The sequence below is a fragment of the Hibiscus syriacus genome, unplaced genomic scaffold, assembly GCF_006381635.1.
Source record: "Hibiscus syriacus cultivar Baekdansim isolate YM2019G1 unplaced genomic scaffold, ASM638163v2 tig00110013_pilon, whole genome shotgun sequence".
NCBI classification, from domain to species: Eukaryota; Viridiplantae; Streptophyta; class Magnoliopsida; order Malvales; family Malvaceae; genus Hibiscus; species Hibiscus syriacus.
This window is the reverse complement of record NW_024062563.1, coordinates 3,179,005-3,188,630: the sequence shown is the minus strand read 5'-3', so window position 1 is coordinate 3,188,630 and position 9,626 is coordinate 3,179,005. Positions and strand designations below refer to the sequence as shown.

At 32.6% G+C, this 9,626-nt stretch overlaps 2 pseudogenes; one reads left to right on the top strand and one right to left on the bottom strand.

Moving 5' to 3' along the window:
• The first annotated feature begins 283 nt into the window (after nt 1-283).
• Nucleotides 284-5,449, top strand: LOC120212309 (annotated as a pseudogene).
• Nucleotides 5,450-6,750: 1,301 nt separating this feature from the next.
• Nucleotides 6,751-8,253, bottom strand: LOC120212333 (annotated as a pseudogene).
• Between the last annotated feature and the right edge of the window lie 1,373 nt (nt 8,254-9,626).

Below are 9,626 nucleotides of genomic sequence, written 5' to 3'. Positions count from 1 at the left end.
TTTGAAGCTAAATGAGCTAGAGTATTTATAGTTGAAACTTAGGGACTAATATTTAAAAATATCATAAAGTTCAATGACTCAATTTTATAATTATACCTATTACAAAATAATAAAAAATTTAACATCCCCTAATTTCAAGCAGCCGGCTGCTGCCAATTGTGCCTGCTTTGAACTTGAATTTCAACAATATTCTCTAATTTATTGATTTTAAGTAGTGAAGACTGTACTCGCTTGGTTAGTGTATGCTAGCCTAGTAATAAAAACCGTAAAGTAGACCCTTCTCCACTCGCAAAGCCGGACCAAACTCGCCCAAGGCTCCTAGTTTTTATTTTCCTTGAATAATATTTTTCATCTGATTCAAAAAAAAATCGAACTCAGGTTAATTTAATATAAAAATTAAAACTAGTTTTTATATTTTATAATTCCCTCTCTTTCTGCGGCAAATACCAGGAAAAAATGGGAAGCGTTGAGGAGGAGACGACAGCCGACGCCGACACGTCGAGCCGCGACACCCCTCCTTCCGATTCGAACATATTCTCTGAGGGCGAACGTGTCCTCGCCTATCACGGCCCTTGTATCTACGAAGCCAAGGTATACTCTGTCTCTCTTATCACTGCCTTCTTTGTTTCGCTCTTTGCTTGACCTCGCCACTGCTTAAAAATTTCACTGTTTATCGATTGCTTGAATTATGCCCGTTAATTGTTGATTTACGTTATCTGATGATGAAAATGATTTGGGTCGTTAATTATATGAGCACGTAATTGGGCCATTTAGTAATTGATTGGATGAAATTAGGGTTTCTGCAGTTAATAAATTTTGATATTACTTTTCAGGTTCAAAAAATTGAGCTTCGGAAGAAAGAATGGAAGTACTTCGTTCATTACCTTGTAAGTTTACTTGCCTTAACTAGTTTTCTTGGATAAGCATGTAGTAAACTGTTATATCAAAACTGTATAGCAGATCTAGCTAGAGACCTAAGAATATACATAAAATGGGAACAATTTAAGACCCAAGCTATACAAAGAGTCCCATCTACAAAGTCTGCTTCAATTTTTTTTAACCCAGCTAGTCTTAACTGATAGACTCCTTAAGATGCCAAGAGCTTACTTAGAGTATTCTTTTATATAAGCATTCGAAACAATCCTAATTTAATATAATTCAGGGATATATCCTTAATCTTGCTCACTGGCCATCTCAATTCTCCCTTCCAAGTTTCCACTCCTTTTCTGTGAAGCTGGCATAGTGTGGAACCCTATGGCATAATACCCTTAGCAAGGTCTAAGGTCACTTAAGAATTTTATCCTAATTTTCGATATAAGCATATACACTTGAAAGTCTATATGATGCATAATCTTGTGGTGTCAGTTTGTAGGGTAAGCTAAACATAACTTGTTTATGGCATTAGCGAGATCTTCTTTTCCTGTTTGCAGGGTTGGAATAAAAAGTATGTCTTCAGTCATACCCTCTCAGCTGAATCTAAGTTTTCGCCTTAATTTTGCTTTTCCATTGATTTACCATTTAAATATTTATGACTGTTTATGCATCAACATTTTAACTTGAACTGTGTCCATGTGAAACTTATGATAAAGTTATTCCTGTGAAAACTTACCCTTTAAAGCACAAAAAAGTCTACAACATGCCTTTTATAATGTTTCTTATATGGATTTTAAGCAGAATTATGCTTTAATGTGAAAGTAGGTAATTGACATTCATCAATTTATGTAGAGATCCTGACATATATTTGAGCTAGAATATTTATTTAATCACTTTCTATCCTCGTTTCCCCTTTAACGAGAGAATACGGTTTGTTTGATTAAAATTACATATTTTTTGTTCTTACATTTTCTTTGGGATAATGATTCATTATGCTGTTATGAAATCCTAAAAGGTAATCAAAATCCAATTTATCACTAGAGAATGTTTGCTTCATTGATTTATATATCCCTTTCTCAAACGGGAAACAGAAATCATTACTAGGATGGACATCTTGCCAACAGTTGGGATGAATGGGTAGCAGCTGATCGGCTGATGAAAAATACTGAAGAGAATGTTAGGAAGCAGCAAGCCCTTGACAGAAAACAGGGTGTGAAAAAGGTTCAGGCCAGGGCGTTCAAGTCAGACCAAGCCAAAAAGCTCTACTGGTTAGTTAACTCCTTCGACGCTGGTTTGTTTATTATTATCTTATTACTTCTGCTCATTATTCATATGCATATATAAGTATGGCTGTGTATTGAGGGACCTTTTAACAGTTGGCAAGTTTCATATAGTTTATGTTGTTGTCATTATTGTTTGCCTTCATTCCTAATTAAGCCCATCTAATTCTTGTGTTTTTATATTTCTAGATTCAAAAGTGGATAAAGAGGACCTGAAGAACACTGGTAAAGCTTATTTTAGTTTTTTTTTTGTATACTCCTGTCTTTATAATTTATTTTCTTTCATTTGTGGAGTGACTTTTCTGTATCATCAATATATTCCTATACTATCAAACATTTTTCTTGATTTTGACATTCTCATGTATTTTAGTTTTTTATTAGGGTAGGTTTGACTTTCTGTTAATGTAGAGATTGTATTGAATTTTCTGCAAATCCTAATGTATGTTACATGTGGCATTTAGTTCTGTGATCTTGTATTGACATTCTATGGTGATTGAATGGATGTGATTTAATAGCATGCATTTATTGATATAGGATAAAAGGAAAAAGGAACCTAATAGAATATCACAATGAGTCAATGTCCTCATTCACTATATGATTATTTTGATACATAAATGGAGTCGACCATTGATTCCTGATGGGATGGTTCAGCAGTCAATTATTTTGCCTATTGTGAACCTTTTTTACTAATATTATGGCTTCTGGCAAAGATATTAACCTTTTCTGGAGATAATTTTTTTTGTACTTATTGCAGTGCCAAAAGGGAAAAAGAGAAAGAGCGACTCAGGTGTTGAGGTATGGGTTTTATATTGATTAATTACAGGCTTTTCAAAAATTTCTTCATTTTTCCTTTCTTATTTGTTGTCTAAATCCATTGATACTTATCCCCTCTCTTCTTTTATTTTTTCTTTTGATTTTCACAATGTGTTTTATGAATTTTAGAAAAGCAATTCATCCATGGAAAAGCCTATCAAGATCCAAATTCCATCAACCTAAGGAAGCAGCTGTTGATGATTGGGAATATGTTACGCAACAGGATCAGGTGCATGATCTTTCTAAAAACTTCTGGAGCAACATTTTTCTCATACAATGTACTTGTTCCTTCATAATTTAACTTGAAACAGAGATAGTATGGAACTAAAAATTGCATCCATAATAATGCCATTATTTTTTTGTCAATTATGGCAATTAAACTTGTTCAAGGGTCAGACTAACCATCCAAGTCTGAAGTCTCGTCCAAAATTTGAGAGGATTTAGACAAAAAATTAGGACCGTAAAATAGACTTAGACAAAAAATTAAGCCAACTTAAAATATGAGTTGGGCTAGTTAGCTCAATATTCAAGTCTTGAGCCCAGCTTGGCCCGTTCTATAAGTTTCTAATATGATATATATTGTTTTTTATGTATTACGTAATTTCTATTATTATAAACTAAATCTGTAAATTATATAAAAATTAATCTATAATAATATGTAATACTATAATGTAAACATTTAAAAAATGTATTAAGTTGCGTATATTTAAATTTTAATAATAAAAAATATTTAATACTAAATCAAAATCTGAATAAATATTTAAAATAATAATAATATGAGTGAGCCTACAACGGGGTTGGACAAGTATAAAGTCTAATAATCATTAGTCTGATCTGAACCCAACCTGACCTAGCCCATGAACATTTCCAATGGCAATGCAGTTTTTGTAGCCTTAACATGAAACTTCAGAATCCTTGATCTCGTGGGTGAGCTAAAATTCACCAAAACTCTTGCACTTAAATCATTTAGTTTATATTGTCTATAATTCTATTGAATAGTTAAAGCGTCTTTTGATATTCATCGCTAGTACCCTGGTATGCTAATAACTTGGTTTGGTGGCTGTAATACATTTTCTGCAGCTTGTTAAACTTCCCGTTCGCCAAATGTTGATGATATTTTGACAAAGTACCTTGAATATAGGTCCAAGAAGGATGGCACGTAAGTTTACTTTTAAATTCGTTACACCTTAATCATTGATTATCATATAGTAATTTGTTTTTGAATAATTAGTTTCCATTTTGTCTTCTATCTTACCATTTGTTAAGACATCCGTGATATTAATTATATTCAGATTTTATATTTCCTTGTAAACATCTATCATGAAAGAAATTTTGAAGTAACATTTTATGAGGTGTAATCTGAAGGACCAATAGATAAGAAAAACTAAAATTGTTCTTAATGAAGTATTCAAAAGAGAAACCCTATGTATGGATTTAAAAGGAGAATTCTAGGGGCAATACTGTTCGAACTTTTGATTATATTTTGCTAAATGGTAATTATAAACAGGAAATTCTCCTTTGGTTGTTTACCTCTGAAATCTTAAGTTTACAATACAACAGGTGACAAACTTTTTCTCTCGTGAGTACAGAATGACTGATTCAATTGGAGAGATCTTGAAAGGAATTCGCTGCTACTTCGACAAAGCTTTGTCTGTAATGCTTCTATATAAAAAAGAACGCCAGCAGTACCGTGAAGTGATTGTTGATGATGTATCCCCATCAACTATTTATGGTGCTGAGCATTTACTACGCCTCTTTGGTATGGCCATTTCTCAGGCTCGCACTTCTGAATGCTTCTTTGACGAAGTTTCAAAAATCATGTTGTGCTGAATGTCACTGCCCCCATTTCTTTTAGCTTTGCTCTTATTTATATAAAAACATCTATTTGTCGATACCATCCAGCCCCGAGAGCTTGTTTTGGTGACATCACCTTGAGACATGCATCAAATTGTTGTTGATGATATCGATACTATGCAATTGTTAGAAGTTTTGCTATACTGATAACATGTTCCTGTGTTCGCAGTTAAGTTTCCTGAGCTGTTGGCATATGTGAAAATTGAAGAGGAAACCTCGACTCACTTGCAACAGAAGTTAATTGATTTTCTCAAGTATCAACTCACTGCCTAGAGCATTTATTCTTTTAAACTCTGGTTTATTTAGAACACAAATTCTATTTCAGTTTTTCTTTTTTATTATTATAGAATTTATTTATGGAATGCAGGTTTCTACAGAAAAACCAGTCCACATTTTTTCTATCCGCGTACGACGGATCTAGAGGTTCAGAAGGTAAAGGGGAAGACAACTAAACCGGCTGTACTGAATTCGACCGACGATCAACTTTCAAGCTTGAAAATGTTGCAAGAGTAGAATATGTTAGATTCTTAGTTTCACCTTTCACCCCCCCCCAAAATTTCCAGGGTAGGCGACATTTAGTTGGGATGCATTTGTACGCTTGATAGAGGGAAACTGTTTTTTTTAGTCTAATATTTTATTATTGATCGTATGTCTTCTGTTTTTTACCCTAAAGAATCACGTTTTTATAATTCAAGGATCGTTAGATTAACTAGCTTCTAATTTCACACATGTTGTACACGGTTTTATACATTACATCAAAGATTTTTTTTTTAAAGCTACTTAATTTTAAGTTTTTCAGAATCTGTTTTTTAAGAAAATAATTACGACGGTGAACGAAATAATTAAAGCACATGGTTTTAAATGTTAACAAAATATTTATCAAAATTGTATTAAATTAACTGGTATTTAATAATGATGATCATCCCAACAACATTTTCTGTTGGTAGCGTTCATAATGAAAGTCGAAACAACAACAAAACTCGATATGATAATTTCCACAACACTTTGTCATGAAAGTGGAAATGAAATCTGAAATCCTCTTCCTAACTAGCTATTATGCTCGTTACAAGTTTCTTCAAGCATTCGATACGGTAATATTCTCAGAACATGTTCTGATGCTAATGTTCCTCATGCAAGTGGGCACGAAACATGGGACCAATTATTTCTTCTTCCTAATCTAGCTATTTGATGTCTGTTGAAAGTTCTTTATGCATTTCATATGATAACGGTCGAGAAAAACTGGGGAATCATCGGAACACTTAACTAACACCATCGGTTTATTCGAAGTTCCTCCTACGGTTAAGTTTCTATGCTCGAATGTTTACTTACGATTACTTACCCTGCAAGCTCTTTCTTCTGTACTAGACATTCGCATACCGCAATAAACTTCAAGATGACACGTAAGGAATCTATCCAATATAACTTTTCCTTCTATTGTTTATATAACTCCGAAAACAAGAACGAGCATTCATCTACCCCAAAAGCGCATAAATCAAATCGGTTTGTTCAAGGCATATAGTCAACTACCTTGTTCTTAACTCTAACCTAAGTTGTAGGATAAATGTGCAGAACGATATAGAGTTATGCAGATACAGAGGACTTCTTGGATTTAAGTTTGTTCACTTTCAAAAATCAGAAGAATCCGAAGCCATGGCACAGCATGGCATTCATGTCAAGTAGACGAGTCCCCGGGAAAAATAAGTAAAAACAATCAATCTCTTACTCATCGGAAAACTCCAAACTGACCTCCTAAGTTGAAAATTTTGGGGGATATCAATCCATCTCTGATCCATGTTATATAGCAAAATTTGGCCACGAAAGTACATTAAGCTATGAAACACATTGATTGCAAATAAGAAAAATACATCCGCTAATGTGCAAAAGAACAAATTCTGAGTAACATGTTCGGTGCTACTAGTATTATGACAAGGAAAGATTAACGAGGGCTACTAAGCACATCGATGAACATACGATTTACCAAAGGTAGTCGCATTTTCTGATCCTTTGATCTACTTCTTTTGAACAGCAGCTGTGGTGATGACGTTGCAGTCCACAAATCACCCAAGTTACCCCAGTTAAACGATGCATCAAAAACACCATCAGTACTGCTTGATATTGATCCATGCTTGCGTTTTCCAACTTGTTCCGTTTGCTTTTGCCATCCAATAACTCGGAGATGAGCTCACAGCACACAGTTACTTCAGCCTGTTGAAAGAAAAGGCACAATTAACTAAAAGAAAATGAGTTCCAATGTACTCCATGCAAGGTAAATTGTTAACAAAATACGAACCTCTTTTGTCTTGAGTACTCGAATAATCTGTTTCATATATTCAAGGTAATGGCTTGGTTCAGTATCTTTAATGACATACAACATTGTTGCAGCAGCTAATATTGAAGGAACATAAAGCATGAACTTCGAATCTGGATCAAAATTGAATTGGAAAACCAATATCAGAGCTCAAGAAATGGTCAAACATTCTCAGTTTCCTTCTTGGAACAAGTAATCTGAAATATATATTTCACCTGCAATGAGAATGAGAAGTAGTTGTTCACAAACTGTGAAGGAATTTCCAATGCAATCCAAGCTCCTTGTTATGTGATCAAAGAAGGAAATTGGGGGTCAGTGGATTCATCCTCCATTGCAGAGTAGACAACACCAAAAGCTCCATTCTTTGTACAGTTTTTGAATCAAACACAAATTCTGCTTCCTCAACCTGAAAAAAAATCACAAAACCCCCCATCTTTTAGAACTCAAAAACTCAAATTTGTGAACAAAAAAATGGACTAGAATCAGACATTTTGACACATACTTGAAGATCTAAAAGAAGTGGCACTTGGAGTTCCTCGACCTTTCCCGCTAAAGACAAACAAGCAACAGCAGCTAATTGTCCCATCCATGGCTTGTCTTTTTGGAACTTAAAGCTTGAAATGAACCTATCAAAGTAATTCACTGCAAGAACTATGGTTAAAGCATTGAACCCATGGTGTGCTTTAACCTTGAAGATCCACTCCAAAGCTTCTTTACGAGCTGAAATCAAAGACTCATCTGAGTTAACATCAATGAAATAATGATGGGTTGTTTCTTTACACATTAAAGAGATTAACTCATCGTCTTCCAGAACAGATCATGTTCAATAAGAAACAAAGGTAAAAATGTCTCATTTTCAACTGTTTCAATTTCGCCACAAATTTGGCTTCCGTTTTCTTCACAACTGAGCCCCTCGAAAATCAACAATGGTGGAGTTTGAATCTGCTGAATCTCTTCTTCTTGCAGAGGCATAGCTTTTCAAAGATAAAGGAGATGAATTTTTGTTTCATTCCAACACCATACAAGACACAGCAAATCTAAATCTCATTATCTTCCCCTTTCTTTTCACTTGTTTCTGCAGTTTCTTCATACTATTGTAAGGGTTTTATCTGAGAAGCCTGTCAAGCTTGCCCCTTTCATCCCCTCCCAACTTCATTTTTCCTTCCTATATATTATCATTCTGTTTTTTTTTAAAAAAGAAAATCAGCTGAAAAATTAGATATCTCCTATATTTTTAGGGTAAGTTATTTAGTCATCCAATTATCACTTTTATTTTATTTTGATCATTTTTTAAAAGTTATCATTAATGTTATATTTTAGTTTTAATTTGATCACTTATGATTAAAAAAATAACGATGATGATGGCATGTCAATATTATAATATTACATCATCATTGAAAAAAAAAAAAATATCATGCTAGTAACTCTATTAATTTTTAACAGTAATTAACCAAAATAAAATCAAAATATAACGTAATATTAGTGATAATGTTCAAAAAATATAGTTGGATAACTAAATAGAAATCAAAATAATAGTTGAGTGACTAAATACATAGTTTATGCAAGTTTTTATAATTGTTTATATTTAATTTTAATTTTACTTTAATATTATAATTTTATTATATAATAACAATTTTTAGAGTTATTTTAGAAAGAAATGTATTTATATATTTTCAGTAATATATATAAAATGAATTGGCATCGGATACTCAATTTTCGGATGCTATACGAAAATTAATGTATCTACGAAAGCGTATAATGATTTTGCCAATTCTGTTACGTTCATCCCAAAACTGCTCTCACATCCGTAGTACTGGCCAACACGCGAATGATCATCCGGTCCACTGGCAGTTCCTGAGAGTAAAAACGACGCGCTGACTAGGGGGTAGGATTTTATCTTTTTAGATATTACGGAGGAATAAAACCGTTGACCGTCTAAAACAGGGATTTGTCTCGTTGGCTGTAATCTATCAACTTGGTCATATTTTGAAATTAATTCAATATATTTTAGCTTCCAATCATATAATTTTTTATATTGTAATATTAACAAATGATACACAGAAAATTATAATTTGATGATTTTTCATGTCAATTGCCTAATGACTAAATAGATTTAAAAAAATTGTTATTGTAATAATATCAATTCATTGTTGAAATTTAATCAATGATAAAACAAATAATATTTTACTTACTTTTTAAAGAAAATTTTAAAATATATCTTAATAAACATCAAAATTGTAATTCAATCTAAATGAAACGTATAGATATATAAATAAATATATATATATATATATATTAAATTAAAAAAATCAAAATAATAAAAAAATATTATAAGTATTGTTACTTGAAAAAATACCATGTGAAACTTAGTTTATTGTATACATATCGATATCAACAACTACAAAATTATATCAAACATGTTTCGTTGTTGATCCACCGATTTTCTTTTTTTATTTCCCTTATTTATTTTAAATCATCAAATTATAATTCAAAATGTG